General features: G+C 59.0%; 1 long non-coding RNA gene across 1 annotated transcript; it reads right to left on the reverse strand.

Annotated features, from left to right (window-relative positions):
* Nucleotides 1-11,956: 11,956 nt before the first annotated feature.
* LOC120390236 lies at nucleotides 11,957-13,793 on the reverse strand. The gene is made up of 3 exons (XR_005591043.1): nucleotides 13,578-13,793; nucleotides 13,199-13,307; nucleotides 11,957-11,983 (listed from the first exon to the last, which is right to left on the reverse strand). It is a non-coding gene; the product is annotated as an uncharacterized LOC120390236 (long non-coding RNA).
* Between the last annotated feature and the right edge of the window lie 498 nt (nucleotides 13,794-14,291).

Consider the following 14,291-nt stretch of genomic DNA (forward strand, 5'->3'; position numbering starts at 1 on the left):
CTACACCTGCTGAGCAAGTAAGCAAGTGAGTGAGGGGTGGGGGGGGCCTTGCTGGCCAGCCCCCACTCCCCCACCCCTGGAGGGCGAAGCCAGGACCCCACCACTACAGCTACCACCTGGGGGGGTCCTTCCTGCCTGGCCACCAGGGCTGCTGGAGAAGGAGGAGAGGCTGCTGCTGCTGCTGGGGCTGTGTTTGTCCCGGGGAGCTGCTGGAGCCTGGAGGAGGACTGAGAAGACCACCGGCTGCTGGGAAGTGCACAGGAATCTGAAGACCACTGTGGAGGGGGCCTTAAAAACTGAGTAACTTTTTGACTGTGCTCTAGTGGTGGGGGTTTAGACTGTGTTTGTGGGGACACGGGGGTGTGGCGTGGAGCCTGCCCCCTGGTCCATCTGTGTCCCCCCCCAACACCCACCACCACCGCTGCCCCCTCCACCACCCCTGCAGTCCCTTACCATCTGCCTCAGTTCCTGCCTCTGGGACTCGGCTGCTCGCCTGGCCTGCCACGCCCTATTGCCACCGTTTGGGCCTCCAGCGGCAGCCAGCTAGCCATTGACTGTGCACAAGTGCTTGTGGGTGCACGCACCCCCCCCTTCCCCTGGACTGACCCCTTCCCCTCTGCAACAGGCCCCCTAGCTTTGCCCCTTGTTGCCTGCTCCGTTTGCCCCTTGTGGGCCCCCTCCCCCGGCACCCAGCTTCAGTTTGTTTGCCTGCCCCGCCCGTCTCCCTTTGAAGCTTTGTTTGTCCTGCCCCAGCCCTGAAGCCAGCCCCTTGGTCCCTCTGCCCCACTCCCAGCCTGGTTGCTCCCCTCCCTCCGCGGCCCCTCACCCTGATTAGCCCCTCCCCTCGTGCGCCCATAGTCCCATCAGTGCGCTTGTGCCTCTCCCCTGTTTAAGTTGCCCCTCCTGCACTGCACCCCCCATTGCTCTTGTTTCCCCCGCCCCCTCCCTTAGTGCAGCTAGAGGAGCCGGATTTTGCTCCTGTGTCGGTACCTGACCCCCCCCCCCAAGTCCTCGATAGTCCCCGTATCTGCCCCCCCCTCTCTATTGTTGGCACCCTCCTCCCTGCCCACAGCCTAGCAGGGAGGAGTGGGTGACCTGTTCTTCCCCCCCGCCCCCTTTCTCCGGTGTTTGCCCTCCCTCCCCGTTCAGCATGGCGGGAGGCGCGGCGGGTGGGATTCCCGGGACGACGTCTGTCCCCCCTCCCTCGCCTGCTCCCCCCAAACGCCTCCCGGTCTCGACCTCAACCGCCGCTGCCGGACCACCTGCCACCACTCCCGCTGAGGCGCCGGCAGCGGCGACCGACGGGGTGCCCTCTGCTGCTGCCACGTCCCTCGCCCCTTCCGCCTCTGGGGGAGCCCCCCCGGCCGGCGGAAAGGGTCGGGGCAAAAAGAAGGGAAAGGGCCCCGCTAGGAAGACTAAGCCCTCCATGGCGGAGCCTGCCACCACTGCCGCGGCCCCGCCACCGGCCGCGGCGTCCCTCCCCGCTGTTCCCTCCACCAGCTCTGCGGGTGTCCCTCCCTCGGCCCCCAGAGCGTACGCCCAGGTGGCGGCGGCCCCCCCGCCCGCCGCTACGTCATCTCCCCCGACCGCCGCCTCCGCTACCATCTACAGCGGCCGGGGCCCCTTCCCCACCTTGACCCGGAAGCACGGCGTCCGTTGCCTCCTGGTGCCCGCCTCGCCCCACGTGGAGACCTACGTGCGGGCGTTGGCGAGGGTGGTGGGGCCCACGGCCATCGTGGCGGCCTCCAAAATGTACAGCAAGGCGGTCTTCTTCCTTGCCTCGGAGGCCGCCGCCCAGGAGGCGGTGGAGAAGGGCCTGGCGGTGGGGGGCGTGTTCGTCCCCCTGGAACCGCTGGAGGACCTGGGTGTCTGAGTGGTCCTGACCTCTGTCCCTCCCTTCCTGCCCAATGTCGCCCTGTTACCCGCCCTCTCTACCTTGGGGAAGCCCATCTCCGTGGTGAGCCCTCTCCCCTTGGGCTGCAAAGACCCCGCCCTCCGTCACGTCCTCTCGTTCCGCCGGCAGGTGCAGCTTCAACTGTCGCCGGCGGCGCGTGGCGGAGAGGCGCTCGAGGGGTCTTTCCTGGTCCCCTATCAGGGGGCCCAGTACCGGGTGCATTTATCCACGGGGGAGGCCCGGTGTTACCTCTGCCAGGCGACGGGGCACGTCCGGAGGGACTGCCCCTTGGCCCGGCACGGGGGAGCGCCCGGGACCCCCGAGCCCCGGCAGGGTGCCGGCCCCGTCATCGCCAGCGCCCCTGGCCACCCGGTGCCCAGAGTCGCCCCTCCTCCTCCTCAGCCCATCACCGCTCCCGCTCGGGCCTCAGGGGTACGTCCTCCAGGGCGCCCAGCCGAGCGGGAGAGCCCTGCCTCTGCTGCCTGCACTCTGGCGGGGCCTGTGGAGGAGGGTGCGGCAGGGGTACTGCCGGGCGTGGGAGAGGGCTCTCCCCAGGGGGACTCTTCCCTCTCTCCTGCTGTCCCCCCAGTGCCTCTCCGAGCCCCTGAACTGGCATCCTTGCCCCCCGACCCAACCCCTGTCGACCGGCCCAACGATGATGCCATGGAGGGCTGGACCCGGGTAGAGGGTAAGCGGGGCAAGCGGAAGGCTCGAGCTCCGCCCGTGCCACCTGAGGCGGAAGCCCCCCGTAAGACCAGAAAGGGGGCCGCCGACACCGAGCCTCCCGCCGTGCCCCAGGGGTTGACCCATCTGCCGATGATGGCTAGGGCAGACGTGGCAGCACCGGAAGGTACCACCATCCCTCCTCCGCAGTCCCTTCTTGTGGAGGCCTCCGATGAAGCCCCTCCTGTTCCCTTGCCCCCCGCAATACCCGAGGTGAGCGTCGCCTCGGGTGCGAGTGGGGAGGACCCCGGGGTGGTGGGAGGTGAGCTCCCCTCCATCTTCGCGGAGATCGAGGCCCTGGGTCTGACCCCGGTCACCCCGGGGGAGGACGACCCTCTGCCCACGGGCCTCGACTTAGCCGACCTCACCCCAGCTTCCCCTTCCCCGTGCTCCACCGACCCTCCCGCTGCGTCCGCTACCGCCTCTGCGGGTCCCCTGGACTCCTCAGCCTGCCCGGCTGCAGATGGTACCCTGCTGCTGGCTGCTGAGCCTGCTGTAGCAACGGCCGGTGCCTCGTGGCAGGGAGATGGGCTACCGGGGGTGTCCCTCGGTGGTGCGGAGCAATCGAGTCCCTTCCCGGGTGGGGGCCCCTCTGAGGGTTCTGCATCTCTCTGCGCCGAGGCTGCTCTACCTGCCGTTGAGCCTGAGCCCGGTGTCACTGGGGACCCCCTCCCTACCCCTCCAACTCCCGTACCTGGCCGCGAGGAGACACTTACTGATGGTTCAGCTCCTGCGGCCCAGGGTCCCGTCTCTCTCCCTCCCCCCACCCCTGCTCCGGACCCCAGCCCGCCCCCCGCCACCACCCCGGCGGTTATTGCCGCCCCTCGGGTTGGCTCCTTCCCTTTCCCAGGGGATGGCTCCCAGGGAGCGGCCTTTGAATTTCACAGTCCCGACCCGCTCGGGGCTGTACTCTTCCCTCCGCCGCCCCCCACTGAGCCAGGGCCCGCCCCTTGCTTGCCCGTCCCGGTGAGCCACGGGGCTGCGCCAGAGGTGCCACCGGTGGACCCCTGGAGGCCAGTGACCCCGCCCCCCCATACGCTGCGAGAGGAATTGCGGGAGTTCGTGGAGGCCGTCCGGGGCGCCCGCAACACGGGCGTGCTTGCTCTCCAGCGCTGGGGACTTCCACCGGATCCTCCTGGCCACGCGGGCCCTCATAGGGGAGGGCAAGGGACCGGGAAGCAGAATGTCGCTTACCACCAGGCGCGCGGCTTCCGTGACTCCTGCTCGCCGGGGTGGGCCACGGTTTGCTGCGCGGCCCAGCGGGGTCGTGAGCGCCCCTGCTGACGTGGATTCCCCCCAGCCCTCCTCATGGCAGTCATCACCTTTGCCACACTAAACGCCCGGAGCTGTAGGGTGGGTTTCCGCAGGAGCCAGGTGCTCTCCTTCCTTCGGGAGGGGGGGTACTCCGTGGTTTTCCTGCAGGAGACCCACACGGATCCGGCCGCCAAAGCTAACTGGCGGCTGGAGTGGGGGGACGGGGTCTACTTCAGCCATCTCACCACCCATCAGGCTGGGTGGCTACCCTGTTCTCCCCGACCTACGGCCAGAGGTGCTGGGGTCGCCGAGGCTGTGCCGGGCCGCCTGCTGCACCTCCGGGTCCACATGGCGGGGCTTGTGGTCAACCTCATCAACATCTATGCCCCAGCATTTGCCCCGGAGCGGCTGCAGTTCTATCGGCAGGCGTCCGCCTTCCTCGGCTCCCTGGATCCTCGCGAGTGCCTGGTCCTGGGCGGGGACTTTAACACCGTCCTCGAGGAGCGGGACCGCTCGGGGACCGAGCAGAGCCCGGCCGCGGGCGTCCTCAGGAGATCGTCGCCCACCACTCCCTGGTGGACGTCTGGCGCGACCACCACCCGGACGACGCCTCCACGTACACCTATGTCCGGGTGGGAGCCCATCGGTCGTGCCACTCCCGGTTGGACCGTATCTATCTGTCCCGGTTCCATCTCTCACGGGCCCAGTCCTCCAGCATCCGGCCGGCCCCTTTTTCGGACCACCACCTCGTCACCGTGATGGCCTCTCTATGCGCGGAGAGGCCGGGGCCGGCCTATTGGCACTTCAACAACAGCTTGCTGGAGGATGGGGGCTTCGTGGCGTCCTTCCGGGAGTTCTGGCTGGCCTGGCGAGGGCAGCGCGCGCCTTTCCTCGGCGCGGCGGTGGTGGGATGTGGGAAGGTTCGCGCCCGGCTCTTCTGCCGTGACTACACCGGGCGCCAGCCGGCGGAGGATGCGGCGATAGGGCAGTTGGAGCGGGAGGTCTTAGAGCTGGAGGCGTCTGGCCGCCAGCCCGAGATCCATCCGCTGCGGGCGTGCCGGGAGAAGCGGGAGGAGCTCCGGGTCCTGGAAGACCATCGGGCCGGGCGCCTTTGTTCGATCCGCATCCGCCTCCTTCGGGAGATGGATCGCGGCTCCCGCTTCTTCTACGCCCTGGAGAAACGGAGGGGGCCAGAAGCACGTCACCTGCCTCCTGGCGGGCGGCTCCCCCTCACGGATCCGGCGGAGATGTGCGAGAGGGCCCGGACCTTCTCGCGCCTTTTCTCCCGGATCCGACCGATCCTGCCGCTTGCAAAGTGCTCTGGGACGGACTCCCGATGGTCAGCGCGGCGACCGGACCGGCTAGAGCTGCCTCTCACTCTGGCGAGTTCTCGGAAGCCCTCCGTTGCATGCCCACCAATAAATCCCGGGCATGGACGGGCTGACCGTGGAGTTCTACCGCGTGTTCTGGGACGTCCTCGGCCCAGACCTAGTCACCGTCTGGGCCGAGTCCTTGCGGAGCGGGGTCCTCCCTCTCTCGTGCAGGCGAGCCGTGCTCGCTTTATTGCCGAAGAGGGGGGACCTCCGCGATTTACGGAATTGGCGTCCCATCTCGCTCCTCAGTACGGACTATAAAATTGTTGCGAAGGCCATTTCGATTCGGCTAGGGTCCGTGCTGGAGGACGTGATCCACCCAGACCAGACCTACACCGTCCCGGGCCGTACCATCTTCGATAACCTGTATCTGGTCCGGGATCTCTTGGAGCTTGGGTGCAGGGATGGTCTGTCGTTCGCCCTCCTGTCCCTGGATCAGGAGAAGGCGTTCGACAGGGTGGACCACGGGTATCTCCTGGGCACTCTGCAGGCGTTAGGCTTCGGGTCCCAGTTTGTGGGTTTTCTCCAGGTGCTGTACGCTTCCGCGGAGTGTCTGGTCAGGCTCAACTGGACCCTGACTGAGCCGGTCAGCTTCGGGCGGGGAGTGTGGCAGGGGTGCCCCCTCTCGGGCCAGCTGTACGCCCTGGCGATCGAGCCCTTCCTCTGTCTCCTCCGCAGGAGGTTGACGGGGTTGGTGCTTCGGGAGCCGGAGCTGCGGCTGGTCCTGTCGGCGTACGCCGACGATGTGCTCCTCGTGGTCCAGGACCCGGGTGACTTGGCGCGGGTGGAGGCCTGCCAAGCCGTGTACTCGGCGGCCTCCTCCGCCCGGGTCAACTGGGTCAAGAGATCTGGCCTGGTGGTCGGGGACGGGTGGCAGGCGAGCTCCCTCCCACCCGCGCTTCAGGCCATCCGGTGGAGCGCGGGTCCGCTGCTCTATCTCGGCGTTTACCTTTCTGCTACGCATCCCTCTCCGCCGGAGAACTGGCAAGGTTTGCAGGGCAGGGTGGCTGAGCGGCTCCGGAAATGGACAGGACTCCTCCGGTGCCTTTCCCTCCGAGGGAGGGCACTGGTGCTCAATCAACTGGTCCTGTCCATGCTCTGGTACCGGCTCAACACCCTGGTCCCGGCCCCGGTGTTCCTGACCGACCTCCGGAGGGTGGTGCTGGAGTTCTTTTGGCCAGGACTGCACTGGGTCCCTGCAGGAGTACTCCACCTGCCCCTGGAGGAGGGAGGGCAGGGCCTGAAGTGCCTCCGCACTCAGGTCCACGTCTTCCGCCTCCAGGCACTGCAGAGGCTCCTTTATGGTGCGGGTAGTCCGGCATGGAGAGCCCTGGCGCACGCCTTCCTGCGCCGCTTCCGAGGGCTCCGATCGACCGGCAGCTCCTTTACCTCGACCCGAGGGCCTTCCGCGAGGCCTCTCCGGGCTGCGGTCTTCTACCAGGACCTCCTCCGGACCTGGAAGCTGTTCTCTGCGACCAGGTCCGTGGCGGCCACCGAGGGGGCCGACCTCCTCGCGGAGCCCCTGCTACACAACCCTCAGCTCCGTGTGCAGGTGGCGGAGTCCCCCGCAGTGCACCAGAGGTTGGTCCTGGCCGATGCCACCAGGGTCGGAGACCTCCTGGACTACGACCGGGAGACTGGCTGGATCCTGACGCTCGCTCGGCGGATGGGGCTCTCAGACCTTGTACTCCCGGCGCGTACTACAGGAGGTGAAGGCCGCTTGCCGCCTGCTGCTCGGGCTTACCTCGACCGGGTCCTGCGTGAGGGCACGCCCGCCCACCCCACCCCGAGCCCTCCGGACCTCTTCGCCGGGCCCCTGCCCGTGGACCCGGCCCCCGCCCCTTCTCCGCCAGCCGGCTGCACGATCTGCAGCGGTCCGTTTCCAAACCGCGCCAAGGAACCAACTCTACGCGCTCGTGCTCCATACCGTTCACTTCCTCACCCTCGTGTCCCGCCCCGACACCAAGTGGCGGGACCTCTTGCCAGCTGTGGAGGGTGAGGAACCCCGGTGGGCCAGCCTGTACTCCACCCTGGTCCCGAGGCCCGCCGGGGATATCAGCTGGCGGCTCCTTCACGGGGCCGTGAGCACGGGCGTGTACTTGGCGCGGTTCACCCCTGCCCCCAATAGTACATATCCTAAAATAATAGTCAGTGTATGTATCTATCCAGTGTATGTGTGTGCGCACTGTCTATATGTACTCTCTCTCTCTCTCTCTCTCTCTCTCTCTGTATATATATATGTGTGTATATGAGTGTGTATGTGTGTGCGCGCATGTATGTACGGTACAGAGCCATTTACACATGACCCGTTTACTCGCGAATCCATTAACACGCGGTAGCGCCATGCCTCCCCGTGCTACCTATTTCACACGTGAGACTCGTTAACACGCGGTACAGGAACTTGCTGTGTAGCGCTACAGATTTGCTCACTAACTCACTGACATAGATATCGACAGGGAGTGCGGAGCAGAATCGTGTTGTATGTTTTTCCCTGTGTTCGTAAAGATGTATCACGCACGCTTACTCATTGTGACGCTACAGGGCAGAGGGCAAGCGTCACCGTTCCTACAGTGGAGAAGAAAAGCTGCTGCAATACATCGAGCAAATAGCGGAGAAACCCAGGCCAAAGTTTCAAAAGACACTGGGATTGCCGAATCTGCTCTCCGAGGATGGCTAAAAACTGAATATAAACTGAACGGCTTTGTACAAAATATCGATTCTGCCGCGGGGCTTAAGTGCAAACGTGTGCGCTATTCAGCAAAACCCACGACAGAGAAAACCATGTGCACGTGGTTTGCTCAGGAAAGGCTGAAAGGAATGCCGCTAAGGGGGCCAATTCTTCAAGCCCAAGCAACAAAATTTGGAAATTTAACAGGGGATGAATCATTCCAAGCCAGCAAGGGGTTTATAAGTCGTTTTAAAAATCGTCATGGCACAGCGAAGGTATCGATTTCTTTTGGCACGTGCTAATTACAATCCTGCAGCTCCAGTGGAATATCTCTTGATCCCTGATCACAATTGCGCTTCCTAATTTTGAGAAACATATGGAAATAAAAAGTGAGTTTTATTCCTATTTGCAAGTTTACTGTTTCTGTGATTCTCAGACATGTCTAGAAACCGAAGATTCTGCTGCGTTTGGACCCATCCGTGCACATAGTAGGTGCTACTGTAACACAAAGACAAACACAATCGATTCAGCATATCTCAAAGACTGAACACTTGCTTTCACGCTAAGATCTGGCTTTGTGGTAACTGCATTGTCTTGCAGGGATCAGTAACTAGCATCACCTGGTCTGCTCTGTTCTCGCAGGGGGTCTTTAACTTCATTGCACCATAACCCCCTTATGACAACAAACATTACTACACGACCCCAGGAGCGGGGATCAAAGTCTGAGCCCACCGGATCCCAGGCAGTGAGTCTCGGGCTTTGGTTCCCGGGTACAGCAAGTCTAAGCCAGCCTTGGTGACCCCATTAAAATGGGGTCATGAACCACTTTGAGGTCCTGATCCACAGTTTGAGACCCACTGCTCTAGAGGGTATCGTACTGCGCTCGACACCGGGGTATCTGAACGCCTTCTGGTCATCACAGAGCAAATGAAGTAATCCAGGGCTGGCCTTAGCCATGGGCGAACGGGGCTGTAACGGGTTGGGTCACAGAGACCCCCTTGGGACTGTCACCTGATGTGCTGACACTACCTCAGAGCCCATTGTCCCTGCCAGCTTGGGACTGCAGAAACCTGCCTTGTTGAGCCAGACATGCCAGCCTGCTGCAACACAGACCCAGGGTCTGAACCACACCCGCAAGCCGCAGACTTAAATGAAAATGACTTAGCACGTGCTCCTGTCTCCAGCACCCAGAGACCCAGCTCCCAGTGGGATCCAAACCCCAAATAAATCTGTTTTACACTGTATAAAGCTTATCAAGGGGAAACTCATGAATTGTCCACCCTCTCTAACACTGATAGAGAGAGATGCACAGCTGTTTGCTCCCCAGGTATAAATCATTAACTCTGGGTTAATTAATAAACAAAAGTGATTTTATTAAGTATAACAGACAGGATTTAAGTGGTTTCAAGTCATAACAGACACAACAAAGTAAGTCACCCAGCAAAATAAAACAAAACACGCCAGTCTAAGCCTAATACAACAAGAAACTGAATACAGGTAAATCTCACCCTCAGAGATGTTCCAATAAGCTTCTTTCGCAGACTAGACTCCTTCCTAGTCTGGGCCCAATCCTCTCCCCTGGTTCAATTCTTGTTAGCTCCAGCTCAGTGGGTACGTAGGGATTTCTTCATGACCAGCAGCCCCCTTTGTTCTGTTCCACCCCCTTTTATATCTTTGGCACAAGGAGGGAATCGTTAGTCTCTCCTTCCTTCGCACCCCTCCTTCTAACTGGAGAAGCACCAGGTTTAAGATGGATTCCAGGTCAGGTGACATGATAACATGTCCCGTGAGCCTCCCCTCCATTCCTCCAGGACTGGCCTGCACGTATGCACTGGAGACTTGCAGGTAAACAGAGCCATCCACAGTCAATTGTCCTCGCTAATGGGAGCCATTAAGATTCCAAGCCACCATTAATGGCCCACATGTTGCATAACTACAATAGGACCTCAGAGTTATGCTCCATATTCCTAGATTCAGGTACAAGAATGATACATTCATACAACTAGGAGGACCACACTCAGTAGATTATAAGCTTTGTAATGATCCCTTACAAGAGACCTTTTGCATAAAGCATATTCCAGTTACGTTATATTCACAAACATACACATTTTTATAAAGCATGATGGAGTTTAACGTCACAGGGGCGTCTCTGCAGCAGGGGTGCCCCTCCCCCTGCTGGCTTCTGCAGCCCCATGGCTCCTGCCCCCTGCCTTGGAGCCACCCTGGCCAGCTGCTCCTGGGAGATTTCAGTCTGCTGTAAGGAGCAGGGGGAGGGGCTCTGATGTCAGCCTGTTCCCTGTCCTCCCAATGTGCACCATCTCTGCAGAGCAGGTGGGGTGGGGGACAGGGCTCACCCAGAGTGGGACGGTGCTGCTGTGTCTTAAGGAGCTTTCCTTCAGCCTGCAAAGAGCTGCTCTCTTAAAGGGGCAGCATGCGGTCTCGCACACACTCCCCCAGCTCACACACACACCCACCTCACACACACACTGTCTCTTTCACACTCACTCCACCCAACACATACTTATATTGCTGTTATTACTTGTTGTTACTTCCTGCAATGCACATATATGCTCTGTAATTTTATGCTTTCAAACTGCTGTTAGTTGAGTTTGTTGACTGGTCTCTGCATTTCATAATTTTATTTCTCTCTTATGCTCCCACTGAATTCTTTGAGTAGTGAGTTCTAAACTGCCTAACCTGTCCGGGCTGGAGTAAATAGCATTATTACTGTTAGTATCATATTGTGCTTTGCCATTCATTATGTAAAGTGGCACAATGAAATAATAGCATCCTCCTAGAATGGAACTTTAGCTTGTACTCAGTTTAGTAATTCCAACATAAAATACATTAGCTAAACACAGAACTTTAGACATTGCAGAGATGAAAGTCGCTTATTTTCTAATCGTATTTTTAGTTATAGCTGTAAATTAACTTAACATTTGCTTGAAAATAACGGCAGTTCCAACTGTGAGACCAATAGCAATGGTGGAGTCAAATGTTAGTGAGTCACATACAACTACAGGATTGTGGTCGGTAAACACAAATGCCAAAAGAATTAGAAACATTAATTCCCTTTCTTAATAAATGAGAAAAAAAATCTTAATCTTATATGTTAAAATTATGTTTTTAGTGAAAAATAATTGACTAAAATAGAGGCGATACTGGAGGTAACACAGGGTGTCTGTTACAGAAACTAAGATGATATTTTTTATTTTTATTTATCTCTACTAAAGATTGTGCACAAAGTCTCAGACGTGTGTTTCTGGTAGCTGCGTTAAAGCTCCAGAACTGATAACTCAAGGCTTCGGATTGGGAATATCTTGCTGTATTAGTTCCTGATTGCTCTAAATTTACATATAAACTTTAAACATGGCTTTAATTGGCATTGGTATATATTTTTTCTCTCTTTATATAACAATTAGATACAGTCAGTGAATCCCTATGATATTATCAGCAAAGCCCCGAGAGTTTTCAGGTGCCTAAGTAGTCCCTGGAATCATGGCTAAAGTTTCCTCCCCCCACCCCAAATCTGAACTGGTGCCCCTGCCCCGGGTGAGCCAGGAGTGGCCAGGGGGCTGCAGGAGGCCGTGGGCTCTGGCGAGATGCAGCCCACGTGTGGCAGCGCGAAGCCTTGAGCCACATGCCGAGCACCAGGCACCACAAGCCCCAGCAGCAGCGCAGGAGGGTGGCAACACCCCATGTGCCAGGCCCCCCTGACTTCTGCGCTGCTGCTGGCGGTGGCGCTGCCTTAAGAGCTGGGTGCCCGGCCAGCACCCGTCAGTATCAGGCCACCCTTCCCGTGCATAATTTGAGCCACAGCTGAGCTCTGGCATCTCTTTCAATACAAATTAAACACTGTGGGAGGCAACGGGGCCCATTGGCCTCACCCGGGGTGGCTGTCCCGCAGCTGAGGTCTCGTTCTCTGTTTCCTCAGTCCTGTGAGATTCCAATTCTTTGTCAACTCTTCGGTGGCTGAGGAATGGCCTGATCTACAGACCAGACTCGGGCACTGTGGATTCCCTGACCGCCGGCCTGTCCTTTCTTCTGCTTTCACAAATGCAGCAGGGTGTCCTGAGAGATAGAGAGAGAGAGAGAGTCTGGGATATGTAAGTGGCTGACACTCGAGATAGAGAGATAGATTGATGGGTGGGTGGGTGAGTAGGTAGCTAGGCCTGGTGATAGGTGGGTACGTAGGTGGGTGGGTAAGTAGTTAGTTAGTTGGTGTCAAATATAAAGGGAATGGTAATAACCTTATGTATGCAGTAACATAAATCCCTCCTGGCCAGAGGTACAGAATCACTTACCTATAAGGGGTTAATCAGTTCAATTAACCTAGTTGGCACCTGACCAGAAGGACCAACAGGAAAAGAAGATACTTTCAAAACTGGGAAGGGGGAAGGTGTTGTTTGTGCTTTTTCTGTTCTTCTCTCTCGGGGCAGAGAGAGGGACCAGGCAGAAAAATAAACTCTCCTGAAGCCCGACCTGGAATAAGCATCTAAAATTACAAAAATAGCAAGGAAATGCATTTGATTGTCTTTTGTTTCAGCTTGTAAATTTTCCCAATGCTAAGAGGTAATTTTATTCCTGTTTTGTAACTGGAATGCAGAGTCAGAGCGGAATCCTCTGTGTTTTGAATCAGGGATTTGTTCTGTGCTCATTGGGTTAACCTATTGGTTGGTACATTATTCTCAAGCCTCCCCAGGAAAGCAGGTAAAGAGGCTTGGGGGGATATTGGGGGGGGGATAGGGCTCCAAGTGACGCCTCCCTGAATGTTTGTTTAAATCACTTAGTGGTGGCAGAAATACCGTCCAAGGACAAGGAAAGGAATTTGTGACTCGGGGAAGTTTTTAACCTAAGCTGGTGGAATATAAGATTAGGGGGTCTTTCATGTGGGTCCCCACATCTGTACCCCAGAGTTTAGAGTGGGGAGGGAAAGCTGACAGCTGGATAGACAGATAGGAGGTAGGTGAGTGCGTAGGTGGGTAGGTCAGTGGGTGGTTGGGTCAGTGCATTGGTAGCTTGGGGGGTAGTAGGAAGCTGGGTGGGTCAATGGTTACATAGGTAGGAAGGTGGGTATGTAGGGGGGTGGGATGGTAGGTGGGTTGTTGAGTAGGATGGTAAGTTGGTAGGAAGGTAGCTAGGTGGGGTGGTATATGGGTAGATGGATGGGTCAGTGGGTTGGCAGCTAGGCAGGCTGGTAAGTTGGTAGATTGGTGGATCAGTGGCTTGGTAGCTAGGTGGGTACCTAGGTGGGTAGGTCGGTAGGTGGATCAGTAGCTGAGTTACCGTCTGTAATAGAGCAGGGTGAGGTAATAGGCCAGTAAGAATCCAGTCACCACGAAGACGAGTTTGCAGCTGATTTCGATAAATGCCCGAGTGAGGCCACCTGTGGGAGCTGGAAGAAGCCGAGAGTCTGGGATAGATCCCTGCAACCCCTGCCCCGAGCCAGCCAACCCCCACTCTGGGGCCGGATACAAGCCAGAGCCCCCAGAGGGGAAATTCCCAGCCCCCTGAGACAGCCAGTCCCTCCTCTGGAGCTGGGTCAGAGCCAGCGCCCCCTAGAGGGGATAAGCCCCGTACCCCATTCCCTGTTGCCTGAGGAAGCCAATCCCCCACCCTCGGACCAAGTCAGAGCTGGCGCCCCCTAGAGGGGTAGGACTCTCACCTGTTTCCGGTGGGTTCAGCAGTAAAATATGGAACCCGTGGGGGTTGGAGCCGAGGCAAAAGATCTGGTGGCTTCTGTCACCACCCCCCATCCAGCTCAGGGTGCTGACGGCCTCGTCCACCTGGGCCCAGGAGCTGACCTGCAGGGTCCCCCATGAGCTGTTCCCAGCCAGGGGCTCCCCGTCCACCTGCCACTGGAGCAAGGGTGGGGGCTGAGAGCGCAGGGAGCAGCTGCAGCTGACGTTGGGCCCCGGGCGCTGGCAGGACGAGTTCAGCCTGGTCCTCTGGGTTAACCCCACTCAAACCCACTGGCAGGGAGACCTGTTGGTTAACCTCACTCAGACTTGACAAGCAGCTGGAACGTCCCCAGGGCAGAGCTCTCCTCTCTCTGGGACCAGCACCTGTACAGCCCCCCATCCTCGGCTGTCACACTGGGCACCTCCAGCTCCAGCTGATTCTTTCCCGGGGCCGGGTACCCTTGACGGCTCAGCCCCCTTCACCCAGCCCAGCACCGCGGGGGGGTTGCTGGTGATGGAGAAGAGGAACCGCAGGGAGTTGCCCTCCCTGGCCATGAGCTGTGAGCCTCTCCCCACTCCCCCCAGCACAGCACCCCCCCAACTCTCCACCCCGCACCCTGAAGCCCAGCACCCCCACTGACCCACCAAACTGATCCCTGCAGCATGGCACCCCCTAGAGCCTTACTCTGCATGTGCAC

The sequence above is a fragment of the Mauremys reevesii genome, linkage group 24 (assembly GCF_016161935.1).
Source record: "Mauremys reevesii isolate NIE-2019 linkage group 24, ASM1616193v1, whole genome shotgun sequence".
In the NCBI taxonomy this organism is placed as follows: Eukaryota; Metazoa; Chordata; order Testudines; family Geoemydidae; genus Mauremys; species Mauremys reevesii.